The sequence below is a fragment of the Canis lupus genome, chromosome 25 (genome assembly GCF_011100685.1).
Source record: "Canis lupus familiaris isolate Mischka breed German Shepherd chromosome 25, alternate assembly UU_Cfam_GSD_1.0, whole genome shotgun sequence".
In the NCBI taxonomy this organism is placed as follows: Eukaryota; Metazoa; Chordata; class Mammalia; order Carnivora; family Canidae; genus Canis; species Canis lupus.
The window spans coordinates 36359916-36385925 of record NC_049246.1 but is presented as its reverse complement, the minus strand read 5'-3'; the positions used below and the strand labels follow the sequence as shown (position 1 = coordinate 36385925).

Below are 26010 nucleotides of genomic sequence, written 5' to 3'. Positions count from 1 at the left end.
AGCAAATTACCCCGGAGATGTCACACAAACAGGAACCGAAACACTGAATGGAGTAGCGTAGTCATGGTTGGAGGCAGCACCTGGATGATTTGCCCGTGCCTGCCTGTCTCCCAGTGGTACTGGTGATGTGTATGCCTCTAATTGTTTAATAAACTATTGTTACTCAAGATGTAGAAAAACTAAGCTGTTAAATGAAGTGGAAAAGGAGATAAATAACCTAACCCCAGTGGCCAATATAGGTAGAGGAACTATAATTGTATGTGTCTAGAAGCTTCCTGTCAGCCAAAGGTAAACAGAAATATGTCGGACTCATACTTCAGCATCTTCAACAGAGGCCAAAGCCACTTCTTCCCCACAACAGGTGTCAATGACTAATTGGAATGTACTTGTACTGTAAGCTGCTTTGCAAGGAGCAATAAGTGGGCTCCACTGAGATTGTGGATTATGCGTGGGAGCGGGTGTCTGTGCCCCTCTGCAGACAGGGGCGCTGCTGGTCTGGGAAGTGGCTGGGGCGGGGCAGGGCAGCTGGCAGGGACACTTTCAGTTCCCTTCCCTTTCCCTTGTGGCGACCTCTGCAGCCTCAGAGCTCTGGCTCTCAAAACAGCGGAGGGGAGAGGGCTGGGCGTGGAACAAAGCCAGGTGGGGAGCGCAGACACTGAACCAAAACAGCTGAGAGATTTAAGAGAAGCTTGGAGAGAGGTAAACTGGAATTCTATTTCTTGTTTGTACTGTTAAAATGTTCCTTTAATGTGAAAGCCTTTCTGTTAAATGAAGGGGAAAGGGAACTTTACGCCAAGTAGCAGCCGTAAAACAAAGGGAACAAAAGGAGGAAAGTGTTGAAATGGGTTTTGTTGCTATAGATAGATGGAGACAGATGGCTGGGTGATGGATGGAGCTCGGCAGCACTTGTAGCAAGGCCCTCAGAGCAGGTAGCCAGTAGGAGGAAAGAGGCTTGTCTGGAGAATGTCACAGAGTTAGGTCAGGTTCTTGGGAAAAAAAAAAAAAAAAAACAGGTGAGATGTCCTTGCTGGGAAAGTTCTAGAAAAAAGGAAGACTTGGAACAGGGCACAACTGGAAAGGACTTTTGGCCTGTTCCATTTAATGGGCAATTGCAAATTCTCCTATAGGTCAGCTCTGCCACTGCAGGCCATAGGGACAGGATGGGACAGGATGGGACAGGGACAGGATGGGCCTGAAGACCAGAGAGTCTCCACCATTGGATGGAAAATAAAATGGACTTAGAGTAAATAAACTGAGAACTGCCTTCCCTGTTGAGTCTAGCTCCCTAAACACACACACACACACACACACACACACACACACTCACAGCTTCAAAAAGGAGCAAATAAGTTACAATAGCAAGAGACACTTAGAAGTAAACCTGTCTTGCTGCAGGTAGAGAGGAGCATAAATTTTGTGTGAGACCAATAAAATGAAGCCACTCTCCTACAGGAATGGTACCAGTTATTGCATCAGAGGTGACCTATAGCCACAGAAGGCCTATAAATTCTGGTGTTTATAGAGTCTTTTCTCATTCGTACTGCAGGTAATTAAATTGTGGGGGCATGTCTCATAAACTCCAGGGGCTTCCCCATAAAGTCCCTAGGCCACCAGATCGAGGGCAGAAAGATTCAATCAGAAACCCAGGGCCCTGCCTATGGAAGCCACCCCTTCCCTCCCCCTGGGGCCTGCTCGGCAGCTCCTGGCCGTTCACACTCTAACCTCACCAGCATGCTTTAATATTGGGCTGCTATTAGGAGGCCATTGGAAAACTGGACAGATGGAAATGTGGCTGGATTATTCCAGTGCTTCTAGAAGTTGGGGACTGGCACAGAAGGGGACCTCCACATTTCAGTGCTTCTGTCTTCTCCTGTTGCCTTTGGAACAAAATCCCATCACAAGAGGCACAAGTCTGTTCCCTCCCATGGACTACGCGCCACCTTGTTTCAGGGTGCAAGCCCGTCGTCCCTTCCCCATGGCCCAAACCTCTCCGCTGGCATCACTCCGCTGGGAAGTTGTGCATCTTCCTCACTAAACTGGGAGTTACCTGAGCACCAGCACCGAGGGTTCTCTCTGAACTCCTCAGACCAGCAACAGGGATACAGGAAGGGATTAACAAGTGGCTGTGAAAGAAGAAATAGATGTTCTCACCACTGGTGGGAAAGAGGGTATGATCCTAGCACTGGGGTGGCTTGGGGCAGACCAGGTGCTCACAGCTCACCAGCATTCTGCTTGCAGACAGCCAGGAGGGAGGCCAGGGACCCTCTATCCCTTTGTTCTGCACATCAGCCCCCACAAGGAGATCAGCATTTTCAGGTCCCCCTCCTCACTCCTTGGATATTAATCTTCCAACAGTCCTTTTTTTAAGATTTTATTTTATTTTATTTTTAAAGATTTTATTAATTTATTCATGACACACACAGAGAGGCAGAAACATAGGCAGAGGGAGAAGTAGACTCCTTGCAGGGAGCCCGATACAGGACTCGATCCCAGGACCCCTGGATCAAGCCCTGAGCCAAAGGCCGACGCTCAACCGCTAAGCCACCCGGCATCCCTAAGATCTTATCTTTAATAATCTCTATATCCAACTTGGGGCTAAACTCACAATTCCAAGATCAAGAGCCACATGCTCCACTGACTCAGCCAGCCAGGCACCTTCTTCCAACAGTTCCTAAGGCTGAAGGGACAACCCCCTTTCACTGTCTGTGCCAGATACTCCCTGTCACATTTCCTGCTTTGCTTTGCTACCTGAGATATGATGCATTCTAATTCTTTGTCTCTTCTTTCTAGAATGTTAACTCCTTGAAGGCAGAACAATTTGTCATTCTGTTTTACGGACTCATCTTCATATATGGGAGCAGACTAGTAAGTGATGGTGAGTAGAGGAGTCAATGCAGGTGGTTCTCAGAATGCCGAGATTGCTAATTCCTTCTGGATCAAACCTGCAGCCCCATCTCCATGTCCCCTGGAAACCAGGCCTGACACTTGGCAGAAGTGAGTCAAAGCTAATAGTATTTATTTGGGGATGGGCTTCTAACACTCCTTCTTTTGACTCCTGCCTCAGGATGCATGCCAACGCCATCTCCCCTCAAGTCCCAGGTATACCAATTCTTTAGCTGTCCTATAACAGGACCAGGCCTTCTTCTGGGGTATCACGCCAGCCCTGAGCATCTCATCATCCTCATCTGTCACCACCCACCAGGTGAAAGTGCCTAGACACAGTTCAGTCCTCAGGCATGGCTTGACTAGTGCTCCCCTCCTACCTTCTCCTGGCTGACTTTGTGTAGCCTGCTTGGGAAAATGAATGCCGTGCCAAGCAGAAGGCCAGAAACGAATTTGCATTACAGCCAGATATTGTCAGGCCCATTATATCACCATTTCACCACATTTTTTAGAGGTCAAATATTGTAACCATATTTTTGAAATCAGTTAAATGAGACAAATCAGGTGCTTTGCCCAAGCTAGTATGGAGCAGAGCTTCAAGTCGGCTCTAAGGCCAGTCTCTTGATAGAAGAGAGTGATAGACTTATACTGGCATGACACATCCTAAGGATGGAAAGACCATTGACTCTATTTATTCTGGTGCCTGTTTTGAGTGTTACTTATGGTACAAATACCCCGAAAGTTCCACTACTTTGGAGATGTTAATCTGCTGAAATGATGTGGATGTGACTCCTGAGAGTCTTAGAATGGGCATAGGGCCTGAGTGATCATATAGGGCTCCACGGACCTATTATATAGATGGAGAAAATGAGGCACAGGAGGGAAATATGTGCATCCTGATTTTCACAAAAAATAGTGAGTGATGTCATTTAGAACCCCAGTCTTCAATTTTCTAGCCTGTGTGCTAACCCCTCCTGTCCCCAGGTCTGCTTTTTTATGGCCTCACCGCAGCAAAGGGAGTCCTGCATCAGTCTTTCCCTGTGTAGCTTTCCCAAGTTGGGGTGTAGGATTCACTGAATCGGTCATATCCTGCACAGATAGAGGTTCCCAAAATGTCAGGGGTTCCCTCATGGGGAACAGAGGCAGCAAACATGGGGGTAAGGACTGGAGGAGGAGCGGGCATGTGCCAACAGGGTGAGAACAGGTGATACTTGCTGAAAACAGAAAAGGGGACCACCTGAAGATAATTTGGAGTCCCACCTAGCACCCATATTGTTTTTATCCCCCCCCCCCCCCCGAAAAAAAGGAACTTTTTCTGTTTTTCAAGGGCTGTCTCACCTTTGAAAGGAGAGCAGTGAAGCAGTGAAATGTGCCTGGCAAAAACCACAGGAGCCTGACCTCTTTAACTCCACCTGGTGGGGCCACAAATCAGGCAGCCTCTGGGGAGCCGCCTTGGGATGGGACTTTTATGGCCCTCCTTTGGAAATCCAGCTCTTGGGCGGTTTCTGCCTCATAAGCAGACCTACCCACGTAGAACCTCGACATCGGTGTGGTTGATTTACGCCTTTAATACCGTGAGCTTCATTTAGCCAGTCTGGAAAACACATTTCGTCGTGTGAAGCTGGAGTTTTTCTTTCCTCGTCCATCCTCACCAGACATTCATTTTGGCGGTGGGTTCTGTCCTCATTTTCCCTGCTCCTTCTGACTATTCTTCTCTCTCAGGCAGCGTCCATTCTGGCTGAGGATGGCCCCAGGCATCTCTAACTCCCTCCCTGGGAAAGGAGAGCATGGTCCAGAGGCCAGAGCCTGGCTGGGAAAGGTTAGGAATGCTCCTTGACATTTTTAAATTTTTCACGAAAAATGGTATCATATCTACAGTGGTAGATATAATAGCAATTACCCTCCCCCGCCCCAGAAAAAATTGCAGCACCCTAAAATATTCACCTATTTTCATTTATCCAAATATCCTCTTTTCATGCTTGCAATTAAGCTTACATAAATGCTTAAAACTCCTCTTATTCAATAATGCTTCACTGGCAGAAACGTATTTCTCTTGATAGCAAAGTTCTTTGTAGCAGAGGGGCGGGGCATGGAAGATTTTTGTAGATTTTGTTATCCCAAGATATCCTTAATCATCTTCCAGGGCAACAAACAGCAGACTGGAACACATGACAGCTCAAGAGCGCTATTATCTCCACACCTCCCCTGGGGCTCAGTTCATTTTCTTCTCACGAATTCTCTATAACTTATACATCAAACCGTGCTCTTCGAATTCTTTTAGATTTCTCACTTTCAAGTTATGTCTTGCTTTTGCCACTTATTTTTTGTTATCTTTTTGTCTTCCTTTTTTATTTGCTCATAGTTCTTTTCATACAATCTTGTGTCCCCCTGCCCCACTCCGGCAAACAGACATACGTTCAACTTCCCCAACCCAGCCTTTTATATCCACTCACATTATTCTTTTCTCGGTGATGAGAGTACTTATTCCAAAATCGATGTATAGGAAACCTGGTGGGGGTGGGAGGAGGGAATGTCAGTCTATTGTTCCATCTTTACCAGGAGAACACTGCATCTCAGGAAGGTTGGGACTTGTTTCAGGTGACAGCTCTCTGGGTCTAAGGCCAGAGATTTACTCACTGTGTCTCTGGCCTGGCCAGATGGACTCTAGGGTGTCCAGGGGGTGCTACAGGGATATTACAGGGGTATGGGGGCTGTACGTTATCCCAGGGACTGTTTCATCATGGTGGGCCATTATGGGACAAGGACAGGGTAAGCTAGAGCTCACAGACACCCCCCCTCCCGGTAGGTGTCCATATCAGATAACTGGTATCTGGATCTTCCTGGGGAACATAGCTCTCTCTCAGGGCTAGAAGCCAGCTTTGAGTATGGAATGGCAGAGCACAAAAGGCACCCACCCTCTCCTTCTCATCCCCTCATCTGAGTGAGCCCTTTGTGTGGAGGGAGGGTGAGTCTAGAAGTACAGTCTTGCTGGGAAAAGACTGTTCGGGGTGACATGCCTGTAACAAGCAGCTTGCTCTTCCATGAAGAACCTCTAACAATGTCAGGGCATGTGAGTGTGGAAAGAAGCCATGGGGATAGCTCTCCCTTTTTCCTCCTCTGTCCATCTCCCGGGTGTCACCCACCAGTAAGCCAGGCTGGTGGGGGGTGGGGGAGGCTCTAGCCTGTATTTCATGCTGTGTGTGCTTATTCTTCTGCTGGGGCTGCTTTCTTTCTCTCTCCAACTCTATCCTTTATGAAGACAGAACAGTCTCCTTCTTAGCAGGCACCTTCTCTGATACCTACCCTCCTACCCCGGTCACAGCGACAGATGACACTCACTGGAGCCCCTGCTCAAGGCTTCTGCTCTGAATGAGAAAAGGGATGGCAGAGGGAGCCAGGCCAGAACTTGAGCAGTGGGGTCCTGATGCTGTCTGCCCCCTGCCACCCAAGTCACTGGTCCCTTTCCAGCACCACTAGCCTGCACCATCTCCATTCTGTCTGTCCCAGAGATGGACTCCACTCAGCCCACACTCTTATTTCTAGGGGAAAGGGGAGGTTGGGCGTCATCTGTGACAGGTGCAGTAGGGAGGCAGGGGGAGAACTGGGTTGCTTAGAAGAGTGGACAACAGGAGGAGAGGGAGAGAGGGGAAAGAGGAAGAAAGCAGAAGGAAGTGGATGAAAGAACAAGTGGAAAAAGGCAGACCAGGGGATGGACATGAAAAAAGGCAGGAACAGGAGAGGGGGAAGAGGCTGTGGAGAGAAAGCTATGTGGTGCTCAGCTGTGTGTTTGTTACATGGAATGGGAGGAGCAGGAAGGCTGACTTATCACAGCATAATCCAAAAGAAAAAAAAATACCCAAGGGGTAGTTTTCCTTTTTAACCTGTCCCTCAGGGGGAGGGACAGACCTGGGGGAGAAAAGGGCCTTTATTTCCCCTTTACTCCCAGCTGATTATACTCCATTTCCCCTCTCCTATTCGAAAAAAAAAAAAAAAAAGTGCAATTGCAATTTTGCTCTCAGTCAAATGGGATCTATCTAATTAAAAATAGCTTTGTAAGAAAAAAAAAAAAAACAGCTTTATAAGTAAGCATCAAGAGTGGCAAAAACGTCTGCATATGTGGACCTGAGGAATAGCCTCCAAACCCAACATGACCTTTTTTTGGGGGTAGGAAGATGGATTTTGTTTCCCTAAGGAAAAATGTCCCCTCTTCTCCCCACTGTTTGCTTTGGCATGAAAGGGAGAGAGCTTTTCTGGATGGAGACTCGGCGGGGAGTTGCCTTCTATCTGCTTTGCATGCTGCGCACTGTGAATTGATACTGTGCTGATAATTCCGAGGAGGGCGGGGGGTGCACAGAGAGTATCCAGCATTGTGAGCATCTGCAAAAACCACTTTGCTAAGAAATGATCTTTTCCCTCCACACAATGGCAAGACGTTACCCTTGGAATCTTCTCCTGACAGTGACGACAGTGGCAGAGAGTGAGCATAATTTCCCATGTCTCCACTGAGGTAGTTATTTATACAATTCTGCGCTGGAGTCTAAGTCGGTTTTGTTTTTTTTTTTTTTTTTTTTTTTTTGGTGTGTGTGTGTGTGTGGTTTTTTTTAACTCTGCCGGCTGCTGCGGCTTTTGCAACGAAATAATTACTTTTGTGCCAAGTACTTAGGTAACAAGATAAACAAGAGGCAACATAAATGGAATGTAAATATGGAACAAGTGTCTGTGAAGGGAAAGGCAGCCTAGGGAGAAAGAGCCTGGCTTGGCTTGCTGCATTCAGCAAATCCCTGGGGAGCTGAGAAAGCTTCCTTCACCCTCTATCAGTGTGTCTATGACTCTGTCCGTATCTCGGTGAGGAAGCCTCACTCAGAGGGTTGAACAAGGGTCAATGGGCAACAGGGAGGTAAAAGATCAGGATTCACTTCATGCTATGGACAACTGCCTTTGCAGAGCCCCATGTTGGGGATGAAAGCAACACTGTAAACACAGGAAGCTGTGTCTGGGTCCCAGCTCTGACATCCATTCTCCCAGCAACCTCATGAGCAAGTCATTTCTCTGCTCTGGATCTCCACGTACTCATTTCTAGCATGAGGGATGGAACTGGGTGAGCTCACGGATCCCCCAACTCGATGTGATTTCTTCCAGACATTTCCATTATAGACTTTGGAATCCACAACCAAGGATCTAGAAAATGTGGATTCTAAATTCCAAGTCTGAATCTTTACTTAGCCAGGCAATTGTCATTTGGTAATACCATCTGTTGTAGGTTGTATAGTTGAGAAAACCCCAAAAGATAGGCCACTCAGAACCTTCTGTGAATGTGACCTTATTCAGAGAAGCGTCTTTGCCGATATCAATAAGAAGAAATGAGATGATCCTGTATTAGGATGGCTTCTGATGGCAGGGGAAGCAGATCCAGAGATATGGGGGAGACGGCAGGGTGAAGATGTAGGCAGAGATGGGAACGATGCAGCCACAAGTCAAGAAATGCCAGCAGCTACCGAAGCTGGAAGAGGCAAGGAAGGATGCTTCCCTGGAGCCTTTTGAGGGAGCACAGTCCTGCCGACACCTTCACAGTCCCTGCCTCCACAACTGTGGGAGAACATATTCCTATTGTTTTAAACCACCCGGTTTGTGGTAACTTGTTACAGCCGCTACAGGAAACTCATACACCATCCATTAGCCTGAAATAATGACCCAACCCCTTGGTGAGATCTCCTCCTCTCTCTTCTATTTTAAAAGATGGGAATCTGTCCAAGTGGGAGTAAAGAAAAGAAAGAAAGAAGCAGAATCAGAAGGAGAAGAAGGAGAAGAAGCATCCCTCTGCCCAGTTCCTACCCTGACGGATGTCCCTCAGGACCATGTTACAGAAAAAGGGTTTCAGGGTATGTGAAAGTGGTTATGTCACTGTGAGAAGTGAGGTGTAAATATCCCCTGAAGCCACCAGTCAGGAAACCTGGCTTTTAGCTCTCTCACTATTGTCAGGTAGCTGCTTGGCCTAGGCCAAATTACTTCACCTTTCCGGTTCTCAAGCTCTTTACCTATAAAGTGAGAGTGTTGGTCAGTGGCTCCCAACCCTAGCATAGCAACTATTTTGCAAAGCCCCAGGATTATCCTAAAGTAAAATTCAAAAGCAAAATCATCTCAATGATATAATCTATCTATACTTATAATTTAAAAAGTAAATGTACTAATCGTGACATGAAGGAGGAATAAAAGTAATTTATAATAAAATAATTTTTAAAATATGTGAGACATGTCTATATTAAAAAAAATGTGATAGGCAACAGTGGAAAGGTTTGCACTACATATTAGGTCACTGTGAATGCAGGAGGGAAAAATGTGAGCTGACACAGGTGTACTGACATCTCAAATAGCACAAAGAAGAGTGCCGTCAGTGACACGCTTTTTTAACACTCTCAGAGCACTGAACACAATCTTTCCTTGATTTACAAGGAAGTTACATTTCTTGAAAATACCGTTTATATTAAAAGCATATTTTAAAGCATAATGTTATTTGATGTCATTAAATGGAGTGAAGCTCGGGCCAGGGTAATTATAAGCAGGTTTCTCACTGACATGCTTGTCCTACAGGACCTTCAGGAGTCATTGTAGAGTGCAAGACAATTCCACCTTGGGAAGGCTTCCCCACACAGTGCAGCACATCTAGCATTCCTGTCCCCTGCTATAATGCCAATACTACCTCATCACCAGAACAGGTAAAAATGGCTCCTCAAATTTCCTACCTCGCCCCTGAGGAAGGCACTAAGCCCCTTGAGAACCAGCAGATTTAATGTTCCTCACTCAACCCTGAGCTGAAGCCGAGGTGGACTCACCTTCTCTGGACCATTGTAATTAGTGTCAGTGCTTAGAGTGTCAATCAACAAACAGCTATTGCACTTGCACTCTTTGCTCTGCATTGAAGCTATAGAAGATGAACATTTGCTAGGCAGGACTTGGATTTCTCTGAAGACTGGGACTCAGGTCCCCTTCTTCTTGCCCTCCATCCTTCCTCCTCCCTTCCTTCATTTCTTTTTTTTTTTAAATTATTTATTTATTTATTTATTGGAGTTAAATTTGCCAACATATAGCATAACACCCAGTGCTCATCCCATCAAGTGCCCCCCTCAGTGCCTTCCTTCATTTCTTAGTTTTACTTTTCCCTTTGGTCTTCTTTCCATCACTTTCTTCTTTTTTTCTTCCTTTCCTCTGCTGAGTGCTTCTGAAACTCCAGTTTAGATTGATTAAATAAGAATGGCCAGGAATTAAGTGAGCATTCAGATTCCTGGCTAGAGCAGGTCTAGAAGGCCTAGTTCTTTCATAGGAAAGCTCTTTTCAGACAGGACATGAAGCTACATAATGAGCACCCGTTGTCCATTTACTTTTAGAGGAGGACTGTTTTAGAGCATTGTTTTTAGAAAATAATTCCAACGAGATATTCCCCCTAAACATGGACAAATTACTCACCTGGAGAAATATCAAACTCAAAGACAGTAGTTCCAGCTCAAGAGCAGTTATGGAAAATGGTTCTCCAGTAACCATATCCAGGCTGGATTTGGAATTAGGTGGGGGCCCCATACTGTAGCAAGCCGGCACAGTGCAGCTCCCTGCCCTCACACATGGGCTGTTGGTGTCAGCTACCCCGTCTCCCACTACAGTTACCTGGCATTTAATGAGCAACAAAGGTCTAGTTACTAAATTGAGTTGTACATGATAGTGATTAATGATAAAGAATAAGAGGCGTCCAACCTCACATGTCTGTAAATGGGAGAGATGTGGACACATTTTTAACCAGGAGAAAGGGAAAAAGAAGCAACTTTGGAGGAAGGCTGCCTGCCTTGGGGCTGCGATTTTGCCAGTGATTCTGGCTCTGAGGGTGGGGCTGAAGAGTGGGGTGGAGAACAGCTTCCAAGAAGCAGACATGTTTGACTCTGGCCAGGCTGGGTTTGAATAGAGTCTTGCCCTTTATTAGAACCTGGGAACTTGAGCAAACTGATTAACATCCTTCATAAACTGGGGGTAGTGACTTCTACCTCTAAGCCTGCTGGGTGAACAGCTGGGATGATAAACACAAGAGGCTTTTAGGTTTCTGGCAAGTTGCAAATACTCTGTGATTTTCAGCTCTGCCTTCCCACCAACTCCACCAACAAAAATCCAAGAAAAAGATCAAGCCAGGAGAGCCTAGAATTGGGTGGATGAGTGACTATTTGCACAGGAGATTGAGGATAAGGGAAAGGTTCTGAGAGTGACCTGGGGTCTGGCAGGGACTCCCAGAATGGGTCTAGAGCAGGGTGTGCCAGAGGCTGGCCCCTGGGTGGAGGAAACACCTTCCTAGTCAAGGCCACCTTAGTAGGTCTCCACTGTGGAAGAGAAGCTTGGGAAGAATGTGAATGATGTTTTGTGAGGCTCCTTAGAGCTCCAGAGCACCCGAGGTCATCACTTTTAATTTACCAACTTTGAACCTGGTCTACTCTAAAGCAGAGAGCCTTTCTGGAGTCCTCTCTGCAGAAGATGGATCCAGAATGCCTTAAGCTCATCCCAGCCACAGCCTCCTAAGAACAAATGGATCCATATAAGCAGCCTACATTGATCAAAACCACAAGCCTGTATTGAGTTTCTTCTAGGTGCTTTATCTTCCCAAGTGCAAAGCTGATCATGCCACTTCCTTGCTTAAAGATTTCCATTGACTCCCCATCACCTACAGGATACTGCCTGAGATTCCTTAGTGTAGGTGACAAATCCCTTCCATCTGATATTCTCTACCTGCCAACCTTCAAATCCTGTCTCCAATTGAGCACATATGGTCCACATGCTGACATACCCTACGGTACCCATTACCCAAGACTTCTCACCATGCCCTGAAATATCACGCTTTCTCATGCCACTACAGCTTTGGATATGCTTTTCCACTGTTTTCATTCCTGTTCCCTCCCTGACTTTTTTTTTTTGGTCACTATGATGTAGATCCATATCACACATCATCACTTGTGTCATGCCTGCCCTTAGAAACCACCAGCAGAGTTCGCCACCACTCCCAACCAGGGATAATTAGTTACTCCTCATTCTTTCTTGTCTCTCCTTCTATAATTATGATTAAATGTAGGCTGAACATCCTCACTCTATGCTCGGAGTCACTAAGTCTCTCTTATTCCCCAGCATCTTGTCTCTCTGTATAATACCAGCTGTGTTCTGGTATTCTTTAGATCATCAACAAGTTTATGATTGAGTGTGATCTGTTACTGACTTAGTTTCTAGTTATTATGTTTTTAATCTCTAGAATTATCTTTTGTTTCTTTTATTAAACTTGATTGTTGATTTCAGTAATTCTTGATTTCTAAGCCATACTGACAAACCTCACATTTATTTCTCTAAATGTGTTGTATTAGTTTGCTAATTAGCTTATCATAATAAAATACCATAGACCGCATGGCTTAAACAACAGAAATTTGTTTTCTCAGAGTTTTAGAAGCTAGAAGTCCAAGATCAAGGTTTCAGCAGGTTTGGTTTCTCCCAAGACCTCTCTTCTTGGCCAGAGGATAGCAGCCTTCTTGCTGAGGGGTCATGTGGACTCTGGTCTGTGCACACACATCCCCAGTCTCTCTTTGTGTGTCCAAAATCCCTCTCCTTATAAGAACATCAGTGGTCCTGGATTAGGACCCACCAGATGACCTCATTTAACCTTAATTATCTCCTTAAGGTCCCCATCTCCAAATATGGTCACATTGAGGACTACGGCTTCAACATATGAATTTGTGGAAGGACACAATTCAACCTACAACACATGTTAAATGGACTTATTTTGTGTTTCTGTTTCTTATAACCATTATCCTTACTGGTCTGATTCTGTGGCTTGAACATTTCTGTTGGCTCTTGCTTATCTTGTACAATGAGTGATTTTCTGTTAGGAACATATATTCTTTGGCACTTATATGAAGGAATTCTTTGAGATCTGTGTTTAATGTATGTTCCTCTACAGAGAATTTACTTCTCCCAAGCATCTGGCGGGGGGGGGGCACTTCTAATTTGCAGCCGCTTAAAATTTAACTTTGCATTTAGACTTTGTGGGGTTTTTCAGGAATGTGTGTGCACAGTGAGGTGTGTTATACAAAGATCATAGGAGTTTCAGCCCTTACCTCACCAAAGGGGAGTTTTTAGTTAGAAATTCTCCGAGAAAACTTTAGTTTTTGTTATACCCAGATACAAGGCCAAGGAAGCTCCCAATCCCTGCCCCTCCCCATTTTTTTCTGCCTAGCTGCTTTGAGTTTATCCTCTTTGATTAATTGACTGTATCATGGCCTCATTTCTTCACCCCTCCTGTATCAGTTTCCTAGGATTGCAGGAGCAAATTACTACAAACTTGGCAGTTGAAAACAACAGAAGAATATTATCTCACAGTTCTGAAGCCAGAAGTCTGCAATCAAGATATTGGCAGAACCATGTTCCCTCCAAAGCCTCCAAGGGAGGATCCACCCCTGCTTTGTCAGTTTCTGGTGGCTCCAGGTGTTCTTTGGTTTGTGGTGACATCGCTTCAGTCTCTGCCTCTGCTTTTACATGGCCCATGGCCTCCTAATCTGTGTGTCTCTGTGTCCTTTCCTTTTCTTATAAGGTTAACAGTCATTGGATTTAACCCTTCTTTCCCCAGATCTAGGATAATTTCTCCTTGGCATCCTTACGAATTATATCTGCAAAGACCCTATTTCCAAATAAGATCATATCTTGAGGTTCTAGTTGACATGAATTTTAGGGGGAAGCTCTTCAACCCCTACACCTCCCAATATACATACCCTATGCCATGCCCTTTGTATTGACCTCCTCCTCTGACTATCATCCTAGCTGTGTGACTTTCTTCAAGCAATGGGATGTTACCCATTGTGCCACCTCTGCTTGTGCCTTGAAGAAGTGCAAGGGCAGTTCTATTTGTTGTTCTTGCCCTCTGGCAAATTGCCTTGAGAGAGCCATGCCCCTGGCCCCAACCATAGGCTAGGAGAAACAAGAAGGAGAACAAACACATTCTAGTTGCCCCATCTAACAAGATCCTAGTGGATAGACAGATGAACTGGATACCTGTGAGTGGGCTTAGCCAAGATCAGTAGAACGGCCTGGCTGCCAGGCTAGATATGTGGGTAAGAAACAATTATTTTTTGTGTGTCACTGAGGAGTTGTAGGTGTCTCTTACTCAGTAGTACTCTGTAATACACAAGTGATGCCCCACCCCCCCAGCAGGTCTCTCTTCTGAGATCCTCTTATCTGACCTCCTACCATACCCAAGTCCTAGGTTTCATCTCCTGTCCTTCAATACTCTAGTATCCCATTAAAGTAGATTCTCTAGGAAAGCAAGGATCTGTAGATCTCTCCAGAGAAGGCCAGCTCCAGGACATGCCCACCTACATAGAGTCACTTTCTTGTCGCCTTCTAATTTACAAGGACTTCCCTTACCTTCCTAATGACCAACAATTTAAAGAAAATATATTTTTAATACAAAATTTGCAGGTACCCATTGGTGGGCGAGAGTTGTTTGGCCTATCTCCTCACCAAACTATGGTTTTCCAAATAGGAGAGAAACTGCAAAGTGCCTTGCTCAAATTGTCTTTCTCCATAAGTGCTCCTCTAAGACAGACCATTAGCGTCTACCTAGATACAGTTCTATGTAGAGTCACAGTTCTTCCCACAACACTTTGGGATCTTACCACTGGAGTAGCTGAGTACCACCCTCTCTGACTTGTGTTAGAAATCTCACCTGCTTTTGTGAACGGACTGGAAGTGTCTTCTCCTGGGGCCCCCTTCACCCATTCACACATTCTGGTCAGCCAGAGACTGACCTAGAGCCTCGGCCCATTGGGGTACAGCCCAATCATAATTGTGATTCTTCAAAGCCAGTGATTCACATCACTGAATCAACCTCAGTGCTTCTCAACTGGAGCCTATTATCATGATCATTACCTGCCACCACCTTTTTCTATTTCATCTAACATGACAAGTGTTTTCTTTCTTGTACAGGTTCAGTATCTTTATAGTATAAGCACAGGTGTATTTTATTTGAATAAATCTTTTGTATGTATCAACTAGCTAGGTTTTGTTCAGTCTGAAATTACAGGAGGTGATAAGCCATGTTTCCAGTTCAAGACCACTTCCTGTACTTTCATGCTCCTACTTGACAACCTTGCTTTCCCCCTGCCCTTGTGGCTGGGCTCCTGGGAAGCAGACATAGTGATAGACCTGAAAGCAGCTCCTAGAATTTACCACTGTTGACTGAGTCTTTGAAGTTTTTCCCAAAATGTTGGGGATCTTCCCATGGATGCCATACAGATGGAGTTTCCTGTTGGAGAATAGGAGGTAAGAGCCGCATTGGAACCACAAGTCAGGAGGCCTCTGGGGCCAGATGCCTTCTGTGTCTTCAATTTAATATAATAAGCACTTATTAAAGGATGAAGTGTGTGAGCATGTACCTGAGAATAGAACTGAAACCCAATATGAATGAACGGAAAGGAAGAAAGAAATTAGAATTTAAGTCAAGGGAGGGTCCCTCAACTCTGATAAATGAATGATCATATTGCTGACTTATTAGAGGTTTCCTAGTTAGCAATAAAAGAGAACAAAGATGAAAGGAGCAGTCTTCTTGGGAAGACAAGGCATTTCAGGTAAAATTCATGTTTCCCAGAATGCACTACCTATTCTTTTCTTGCTTCTTCTGAAAAAGCAGATGTAGCACATTTCCCTACTTCAGAATATGGTGAGCCAGATCTGGTCAGTGGAAGGTGGTTTATTTTTAATATGGCATATTTCACTCCACCCTTATTTAAAAAGAAAATGCATTCAATAGACTGATGTCTATAACCAGAAATTCAAATTACTAGTTTACAGAAGCTTGAATTATCTAAAGTCTCTGAAGACCCAAATTACAGTCAGATTGAAATTTACAATCAGAAATGCAAGTATTCCAGAAACTGCCTGTATAAGTAGACCCATACATTGGGCCAAGTTACAATTAAAAAGTTTTCTTGAGAGCTTGGAATCAGAACAAAGGAAGTCAGAGGGACAACACATTTAACAGCATCAAACAAACACAACCTGATCCACTATCTTGCAATGGGGTTAATCTGGCACACAGGTCAGGAATACAGAAAGTATACTGCCTTCAGCTCCTGTCATCTATTTCCACATTTAAGACAGTCTGCCACTATAATGGGATACTTTTTTGGGTGAGAATCTTCTGTTCCATTAGTACCACTGGTTGATTTGGGGAATCCGTTTTCTTATTTTTTCCTAGCTGACCAATTCTCTTCAGATCAACAAACTCTTTCTTTAGATTTGTTAATGCTTCTAGTAGAGTTACAGCCGTCATTAGAAAATTCTCTCTTAAGCCTAACACTATCTCTTTTTAACTTTTTCCCACTAGTGGCCCAGAATTTAGCTCTGTATGGAAACAGAAAAATGATGCCCTGTTCCATGACAGCTCCTAAATAACTCAAGGCTTGCTATCTTCAAGGTTGCCACATACACTGGTGTAAGTTGTACCCTAAACAAGGGAATATATATGGGGAAGAGTGGGTGAAAAACCTGGTATGGCACTGCCCTTGTCTCGAAATGGTGTTGTTCTCTTCTTTGCCAAAAGCTTTATACAGACAAGCAATGGGCATGGCAGTTATAGTGCTCCACATTCAACATTTTGGGCCCAACAACTATTTCTTAAAGCTATGGCATTCTGAACTCTCTCTGTAATATTCTCTAAAGATGAATTACGATTTATCAATATCCTATATAAATGTAGAATCCAGAATTGGCTAAAATCTACCAAAAGCAATGAGATGGCTACATTCCCTTGATCTATAAATTACAATTCACATGCCTAAAAGTTACACTGACTTGTTGTTGTTGTTGGTGGTGGTGGTCTTATACCTCTCCTTCCTGAGTAATTCAGAATAAAATAGAAGTTTTGAGTAGGAATCCTAAAGATCACTTTGTCCAATTTTATCATTTTAGTTAACACAAGAGGGTAAGCAACTCTCTTAAGAGTTGCCTGCATTACAGAAGGGTCTTGTCCCTTAACTTTCAGTCAGGAGAACTAAACCATATCACACACTCTCTCTCTCTCTCTCTCTCTCTCTTTTTTTTTTAAAGATTTTTTTATTTATTCATTTGAGAAAGAGAAAGAGTTCAAGCAAAGGGGAGGGTAAAAGAGAGAGGGAGAACCAGACTAGCCACTGAGCAAGGAGCCTGACTCAGGCTGATCCTAAGACTTCTTGGATCACAGTCTGAGCCCAAGGTAGATACTAAACCAACTGAGCCATCCAGGTGCCCCATACTGTCTCTCTTTTAATTTCAAAGTGACAGTGTGAATTTTTTAGACGAGGTTATCAATGGGAATGTCCCTTTCACTTCTGAAGAAACCTGGTAAATGATGACTGTTTGAACCATCATGGGCATTCTGCAGGGTTTTGAGGGGTCCAGCTTTCTTCTGTTGGCCCCAACCCTGCTGTCCTCCAAGCATCTGTGGTCCTCGGTCAATTTTTCTTACCTAGCCCTTGTGCAGCACTCCGTGTATGACAGCAGTCAATAACCTCCTTATTAATTAAATGACACTTTTAAAAGAGCTCCTCCAGGGGCTCTGAGAAAGCCAGCTTTGGCTAGCTATAAAGTTTTCAGTAATCATTTAAGAAAAAAAATGTGATTCATCATCTTTATGGCAGATCACGGCCGCCACATTCTCCCCAGGAGTTCCATCCATCAAGTTCCTCAATGCAAGGACGGCTAACAAGGTCCCTGTCACTTTGGGTGAAATATACAGGTATCACCAGAGGCTCCTGAACCCACCATGAGCAGAGAGAGGTATAGCTATTTCCCCATCCCAGCATGCTCCATCCAGGAAACCAGCAAGATGGCTTTGCCTTGTTTTACATCTCCATCTGCAGAGTAGAGGTGGGAAAGAAGAAATCTTTTGGTTTCTTCCTTTCATGAGAATGGTTTCCTATGGGTAAGATGTCTGAAGTGATGAGCCCAAACTTTGATGTCTGAGATATTCACCATAAAATTGTTTGCAACAGTTACAGGCTTTTGTAGGACTTCTGCTTGTTTTCTTCACATTCCACACTGAAGACAGCAACTACTATGTGTACAGTATTTTGCAAAGTGACTCTGGTTATGTTATCTCACATGGTCCTCACTTTGGCCTTGTAAGATAGGCTGGGCAAGGGTTATTATCATTCTTATTTTGTAGAGGGGGAAACTGAGGCACATCCATGGTCACTTGGATTACAGTGGCACTGTAAGATTAGAGCTAGGATCTAGCTTTCAATTCCATACATTTTAAATGATCATATCACTATGCCTTCCATCCTTACTAACCCTGTTTCTTTTCTGCGTATAGGACAATTGTATTTTTAATTAAGTTGTTATGTAGCCCTTTCTGTTTGCATGCATCAGGAATATCCTCCCTCGAATAAAATACTCAGAAATAAGGTGGGATGCTATGTTTGGACTTTCCAGTCAATTCAGGTGAGCCACCAGTAGACTCCATATTGTTCTTATCAAGAAATTTCAGACTGTGGGGGTCAGCTGTCCACTGTCCTGAGTAGCTAGGCTACTGTGAATAGATCTAAACCTTTCTCTGACCACTGAGGCTTGGGCAAGGGTGACTCACAGCTAGCCTTGCAGCCTGTTTCTCCAGCCATTGAAAAAGACTGGAGTAAATCTGAACTGAGTTCAGCACACACCTAGAAGTTCTGTGTATATGCAGTAAGTCAGTAAGAACATATCCAGACTCAGTTTACATTCATTGTGTGTGCCACATTAAGTGCTTTCACCTGGGTTATTTCATTTAATTCCAGTTCTCTGCAGTGGATATTATTGCCTGTATCTTTCAGAAAAAGAACTAAAGTTCAGAGAGGCTAAGTGAAGTGACACTCAGTGATATGCTTCCTTTCACTCCTCTCATATAGGTGATAGAAAGCTGTTTCTGTAGATCTCATGTCATTATGATCACTCCATTTCTTCCTTCATGTTTGCTTAATTCACTGGCCATGACCCTATGAGCTATAGACTAGTTCCTCTCTCATTACCATTGATTCTAGACATGGCCAATAAGGCATGGACCAGCAAGACACTGCAAATCTCACCCAGAGCTGGAAGCCTGCTGTCCTGCCCTGAGTAAGGAAGCGTTCTTCTTTCTTTCCCTTCTGTGAATTAGGCTGCAGATCCCTGGAAATGGGAGGCTTCTAACTGAGGATCAGTGGTTGTCTGCTCTTCTGCTATCGTTTCCTGACATGCTGAACCAACTGGTTTACCTGCCAACTGATTTACCTGCCACTCTAGGCTGAAACCCCATATCAGAATTCCCTGCAATGGAAATGATCCATGAAGGCAGAAGAGGAGATATGTTAAGTCATAAGAACAGGTGTTTGTTCAGAATGATGGTGAGTGAGTCTGATACTTTCTTTTGCACAACCTCAGAGGGCAGAGTAGGGGTGGATAGCAGGGATATGGATGAGAGAAAAGAGGGGGGGAGGAAATCAGAGGAAAGGAAAAGAGCAATAGGACTCAAGTGAATTAAGGAAAAGTGAAGGAGAGGGAAGAGAAAATGTGTGAGGGACATACTTTTTTTTTTTCCCCCAGCTGCTGCCTTCTGGGCTTTCCCTATGCCTCAGCACACCCACCTCCCATTCCTGGAAATGGTCCACTGGTGTCACTCCTAGAAAACTCACAGAGCCACACCAATGTCCATTCTCTCACTCTATTGAGCAATCTTGAAGAATTTTAAAAATCCTTTTATTCTCAGTTCAGCTGGATGGGTGAGATCTCAAGAAAACATTAGGTAGGTAGATAGATAATGATAGATAGATAAATAAATAGATAGATAGATAAATAGATGATAGAGATTCAATGCCTACAGATACATGAAATGAATGAATTTATGAAATGCTGTTTCCTCATTCTTATTAAACCAAAGACACAGCAAGGAATATGGCACTCTCTCTTTCCAGATCTTTCCTATTTCTTCATCCTACTTTTCCTTTACCCATTCTCCCTTCGTAAGGGAGAGTAACTAACATTTCTGAATGCTCATTATTTGAAGCCATTGTATTTGCATTTATATTAATCAGAAGCCTTCTAGTTGTAAGTAACATACTTAATAACACAATGTAGCTTAGACACAGGAAAGGAAAATCATTGGTTCTTCAACTAAACTTTGAAAAGGCAAGAGGAATTGCACCCTCTAAGGCTGATGGACCCAGGGATGAAGCAGCAGCAGGCCTGGCCCTCTGGCTCTGTATCTGTCCTCTCACTTCAGTCCAGGTTGGGGGTCATTACCCCAGAATCCTTTGCAAGGAAGGGCAGTGCCACCTGCAGTACTGAAGGCCTGATTTTAGAGCTGCCATCAAAGGGCAAAAAGGGCAGGGTATAAACCCTAACTTCAGAAGAAAAATGCTCAGGGAAGGACTCTAGATGGCATCACATGGGTCATATACTTCATCCTGGACCAATCACATGGCCAAAAATATGCAACGAGTGATTTGCAAAGCTTGGGTGGTCAGCAACCAAGGGGTGGAGCACTAGGATTGGCAGCTTTAAGGGATATAATAATAAGAATTGGGAATGACTTGTATCTAAGGGGAATTGGGGTTAATATTGCAGGAAAAAAAATGGAGGACATGAGTTACACACAAAAAACAACAGATGGCAAGTTACATTCTTCATTACATGTAATCCTCAGGTCAACACCAGTGTTTGGTACGCGTGGTGAGGCAGGCTGTGTGGGTTTTTTAACGCAGATCCCCAGTAGCTGTTGGTGGGGCTAGGGTCATAGTAGGTACTCAAATCCTTGTTAAGTGTAAATGAGATACATGCTATAATTAAGCCCATTCTATAAGGCTTGGTAGGGTGAAATAGTCAATGCAACAAAAGGGTTATACCTAAGGGCTGTTGCCTCCTTCTTCATTTTACTAGGGATTACACTCTACCACCCAGCTGCAATGAGGTCTGACTATAACATATTTCCATTTTCCTATCAGAGCATGACCATATAAGGGCCTGGTCCATGGGGCCCTTCCTTCTCTCTGAATAGGGAAGGAAGAAAGATACTGCAGCTGGGGTCAGCTCAGGTGTGAGGCAGGCCTGACAGGAGATGAAGATGAACACTTATGGAATCCTGCTCTGGTTTGAAGGCTGACCTCCCTGAGCAGGATCCAGCAGGTGAAGGCAGTATCCAATGCTTCTGTTGGATCCAGAAGTAGCTCAGGTGATCATCAGTATCCACGTGAGGCCTGGAGAAAGAGGAGTCAGTTGGTTGCACTGGAAATAAAACTGATAGATGCATGTATTTGGACAAGAGCAAGATTCCAACCACATGGATGGGACCTCGGCACAGTGACCAGGCTCCAAACAAGCCAGCTGGGGTCTAGGAAGGACTGGCCAGGACAAACAAGGAGCTGCCATGCTGGGTAAGAAAGTTGAAGCAGAGGCTGGATATAGGGGAAGTCTGTGAATTGGCTGTCAGTGAGTACCCAGAGCTCACCCTAATATTCCCAGAGTACAAAAGCAAGACCTCATCTCTCTCTCTCTCTCTCTCTCTCTCTCTCTCTCTCTCACACACACACACACACACACACACACACAGAAACTCCTGCTAGGAAGGCTGGGAAAGGAAGAGGTTGGCAGGAGAAGGCAATAGAGAATGAATCAAATTGGAGTCCATAGGAGCAAGGAGAAACTTCCCTTTCATATAGTGAGGCAGTTCTAGAAACTTCTGCATCACCCTCTCTTCCCCTAGCCAGGCCACTTAAGAACTCTCCCATCATGTCTTCTTCTCCTCTTGCTCAACTCTGATATCTGGGATGATGCATGCCTACTTCCTTTCATTTTCCAAAGTCATATATTGCAATTGACCTGGAGCTGCACGTTAACATCCCTTTCTCTCAATACCCATCCAGGACCTAGCATCAGGCTGTGCAAATCAAATCCCTGAGTCCTTGATGCCACACCTCCTGTCAGGTCATAGACTACCTGGTGTTCGGCAGTCCACTGTAGCCCACACTGCAGTGAGGATACTCCCCATGACTCTGTAACTCTGTTGGAAGGGGCCTGGGGACATGGAACTGTAGAGTCTCTGAGGCCAGCTTTGAAAAATAAAATAAAAGAAGAAGCTAATACCCCATTTGTGTTTCACTTCCATTTCTCCATTAAACCAATGAGGGAAACCAGTGTCCTGTATCAATTCATAATTTAAAACCAGATTCAGCAGCCAAGAGTGGATAAGTGACATAATTTGCTGCCCTGGAGGAGGTTTCGAGGCTGCTTCTTCCCAGGAGAGCTGTCCCCCCTGCTCTCCAGGGCAGGTGGCTCTGGCCCCAGCATCCCCAGGGCCCAGCCCCTGGCTCACTAGAGCAGCCTGGCCCTGCAGCTATACCCCCCTGATAAGCCAGAAAAGCTCCACTGAGTGGGAGCAGGCTATTAGCTACTCTGAAGATCACTCCCTTGATCAAATAAACTAACTGCACTGTTTACTGTGTAAACGTGGACTGAAGCAGCAGCGCAGAGGGGGGTTCATAACAAGGGCTGTTAATATTTATGGCTGACATCAGCAGGCTTCTGGCACCACCATAATGAGCCCATCCCAGCCTGAGTCGCTTCAACCTTCCAGCAGAGGCAAAGAAGAAAAAAGCAGAAAGCAGATGGGAGGAAGGATGAGGCATGCATGCCTGCATGTAGAGCAGTACCCAAAACTTTCCTGATGTGAATTGCAGGGCCAGTGCCAGAGGTAGAAATGTCTACAGAGCACCTGCTATATATGGAACATTGAGCTGAGGGTTGCAATATGGAGGTTAAAAGGAAAACCAAGGAACCAGGGGAATGAGTGCTACTATAGGAACACTCAAGTCCAGACCAGGCCAGCCCCTATTCTCTAGGTCAGGGAAGCCTTCCAGAGCTGACAAATATGGTTTCCAGCTGAATAACTTCAATGTGGGGGAAAACTGTGGTGATCCTTCTTTAGAAGGAAGTGGGTACTCATAACCCCAGGGACTCAATATCTCTCCTGGATGGCTGTCTCATTCTTCCATGAAGGAGCCTCTCTGAGCTCTTTTCCTGAGTCTTGTAGACTGGGGGCTCCATACTGAGGCCCTCAAAGAAGGTTGTGGTGGGCTAGTAGAGAGGAGGCAGCATGGGGCAGCAAGAAAACCTTGAGAGCCCAGTGGTTCTCCAAGCTCCTTAGGAGACCCCCATGGGGCCATGGGGCCATGGTCCTCACTGTGAGTGATGTGGCTGACCGACATCCCACTAGGAGTAGCTGCTCTCCTCAGGTGGGAAAGGACTGCTCAGCACTGAACCTACATGCCTTGACCAGGCCCAGGACACTTCTAGCAACCTAAGTGATCCAAAAGGAATGATCCACCCTGGCTCTAGGCCTTCTCTGCCAGTCCTATTGACTATGTGATGTTGGGCAGAAAATCTCATTTCTCTGGGTCCATTTCCATGTTTGCACAAGGAAGAATTTGGACTAGGCAGGAAGCACTAAATTAATCTAGCCTGGACTGGTTGAAGAGGCCAGATAGACACAGGATATGCATTTACATAGAAAAAAGTGGCAAAAGGTTGTGCCAGCCAATACCCAAGGCTGGGCCTCTGGGGCTCCAAGAACCTCAAGAAGGTACATGACTGTATATGTAGATGTGTGCATTTCTTGAGAGGAGAGGGTCAATAGCTTTAATTGGATTCTTAAAGAGTTCAAAATGGTTGAGAACCACCATATTCAGATCTGATAAAGGCTCTTTAACATTCTAAGATCTTCAACTTCTGAAACTTCCATGCCTCCATGAGACTTTCTCCCTCAAGATAAGTTCTAAATGGGGCTTCCCCAATGTCTTACAAGTGCACAGCAGGGCAGTGTTCTGGGGTAGCAAGAAGGGAAATTGTACCCAGCACAGAGTTAAGGGCATATTCTCTTATTACAGGGATATCTGTGAGTCTCAGTTTTCTCATCTATAAAATTGGCATAATAATCAAGTGTAATTGCAATTCTGGAAACACAGGCAAATGTATAACAAATCATTTATGGAAAGCACATAATAGTCCATGATAAAATAGCATTAACCATGTGTTTAGATTTAACAATCACTCTGCAGTAGCATCTGCATGAGAGAATCATTTTTAGGATTGTATGTAATGATGAATATAAATTGTCTGGCATGGTGTAAGTGCCAATAAATGTTAACCAACAATGATAATTATAATTTTTATCTCTGTGCCATGGTCTGTATCCTGGGCTAAGGTTTGCCTCTTGTCCCCAAGTGATGCCTTGAGGCATGCCCCCAAGTTCTCTCTAGATACAGTGTGTCAGGAGGAGTCTTCTTATTTAAGACCTCAATGGGAACAGATAGACCAGAAGATGGACCAAGAGTCCAGGCATTTGGCCAAGTAGCCAGAGGCCTAGAAGACCCTGTAGGGACAGTGGACAAGTAGTTTAGAGGGCAGCAAGTTAAACAGGGGCCAGGGTTCTGTAGTAGTTGAGAGTAGTATGGGGGATGTACCCCATGATTAGTGTCCAAGTATTGATTGTGGCTAAAGGGAGATGTGCCAAAGACCAGCAGGTGATTTCTGTTTCTGATTACCACAGGTTTCAAGGCACTGTGATTTCTTCTCAGCAGGGAGAGAGCTGCAGAAATAAATGCAATGCAAGTGTGTGTGTGAGTGGCTGAGCATTCTCCAAGAGCATGGAAGACCCAATTCTCCCTGCAAAGCTGGATCTGCAAATGTGTCTCCCTACCCATTCTTTAATTAAAAGGGATCTCCATCCTTGTGGGGGTAGGGTATAGTACTGGTGGGGCAGACATGCTTAGAGAAGCTAGAAGGGCTCTCCTGGGTTCTCTGAATAAGAGTCAAATCCCCAGAGGGTAGGGATGAAGCAACTTTGGAATGGGGGCGGGGGGGGGGGCGCGTTGCTTGATGGATGGAGGCAACAACAAAAAAATCTATTAGCAGTGCTTTGCGCTCCTTAGAGAACAGTTCTTGAGGAAGCCAAGTAAACAATTTCCTGATTCTGGAGATTTGTTAATTAAGCACTTTGAGCAGGCTCTAGGGGGAGGGGGGCAGACAACTGTAGAATCTGACTTCTGAATCTTCCAGCTTTAGGAGAGAGAGAGCAGTGGATTTCACAACCAGTGGCCTGAATTGTCTCCCAGACTGTCTGAGGGGTGGGCCAGTCTGCTGTCACTACAGGAGACCATGCCCATTGAGGGGCCATATATGAGGAGGGGGCTGAACTGGGCATGCAGAGATACACACTTTGTTCTGTCCATCCTGATGCCAATGAGCTGTGCAGTGCACAGAGCCAGAAATATCTGACCTGTTCAGGGGAAAGTCCACTCAGTACCAACCAGTGGAAATCCTGGCAAGAGATTGTGCCCATTATGGCCTGGAATTTTTGTGGGGTGGGGGGGTGGCATCACAACTCTGATTTAAGCACAGGATGCCCCCTGGGCTTTTCTTTTGGAGTGCATATACTCCTGGGAAAAGTAATGTATTAAATCACTATGTATTCTATAAAGGAAATTGCTAAAAGAAGATACCTCTTTGATTGGAGAAATGGGACATAAGGAGAGTGAGTAAGCAAGGGAGGGGGGAAGTCAAAGACCAGGGAGAGGGGAACTGCAGGCCACTTTTCTACCCAGTCTGAGGGAATTGGGAAGATGGGGGAGGAGTGTGCCAAATCTGTCCCCAGGCTCACTGTCATTCTACCCAAAGGTCTGAATTCTACCCAAAGGCTCCCAGAAGGAGCCCAAGTAAAAGAGAAGAAAGACAAGAGGGAACAGGAGACATGGAAGAGAATTTCCTTGAGCTAATATCAGGAATTTGCTTTCCCTAAGGGGTTTTTGAGGTCAGTCTCATCTGGGCCACTGTCCTGATTCTCGGGAGTGAACCCAGAAGAACCATAACTTCTCTCCCACCTCTCACCCTCCCCAGGTGACAGTTCCGTTCCCGCAAAGTGCTATAAGAATCAATGTTTAGTAAATGGAATCATCTCCCGGAGGAGCCATGTAGGGGACGGACTCCCAGAAAGAGCCTTTGCAGGAAGGGGAGAATCTTTTAGGTGAACAGAGTGATCCAGCATGGGTCCTACCCCATTACCAAAGTCTTCCTCTGGCA

The 26010-nt window shown here is 45.0% G+C and overlaps 2 long non-coding RNA genes across 3 annotated transcripts; both read left to right on the top strand.

The window, feature by feature from the left end:
* The first annotated feature begins 562 nt into the window (after positions 1–562).
* Positions 563–13538, top strand: LOC106557769. The gene is made up of 4 exons (XR_005378258.1): positions 563–699; positions 2791–2875; positions 9472–9596; positions 13201–13538. It is a non-coding gene; the product is annotated as an uncharacterized LOC106557769 (long non-coding RNA).
* A 1616-nt stretch (positions 13539–15154) lies between these two features.
* On the top strand, positions 15155–24757 carry LOC119865853. 2 transcript variants are annotated; one of them, XR_005378257.1, is made up of 3 exons: positions 15155–16381; positions 19061–19286; positions 24482–24757. It is a non-coding gene; the product is annotated as an uncharacterized LOC119865853 (long non-coding RNA). The 2 variants fall into 2 exon arrangements; XR_005378256.1 differs by having other exon boundaries at positions 17565–19286.
* The last annotated feature ends 1253 nt before the right edge of the window (positions 24758–26010 follow it).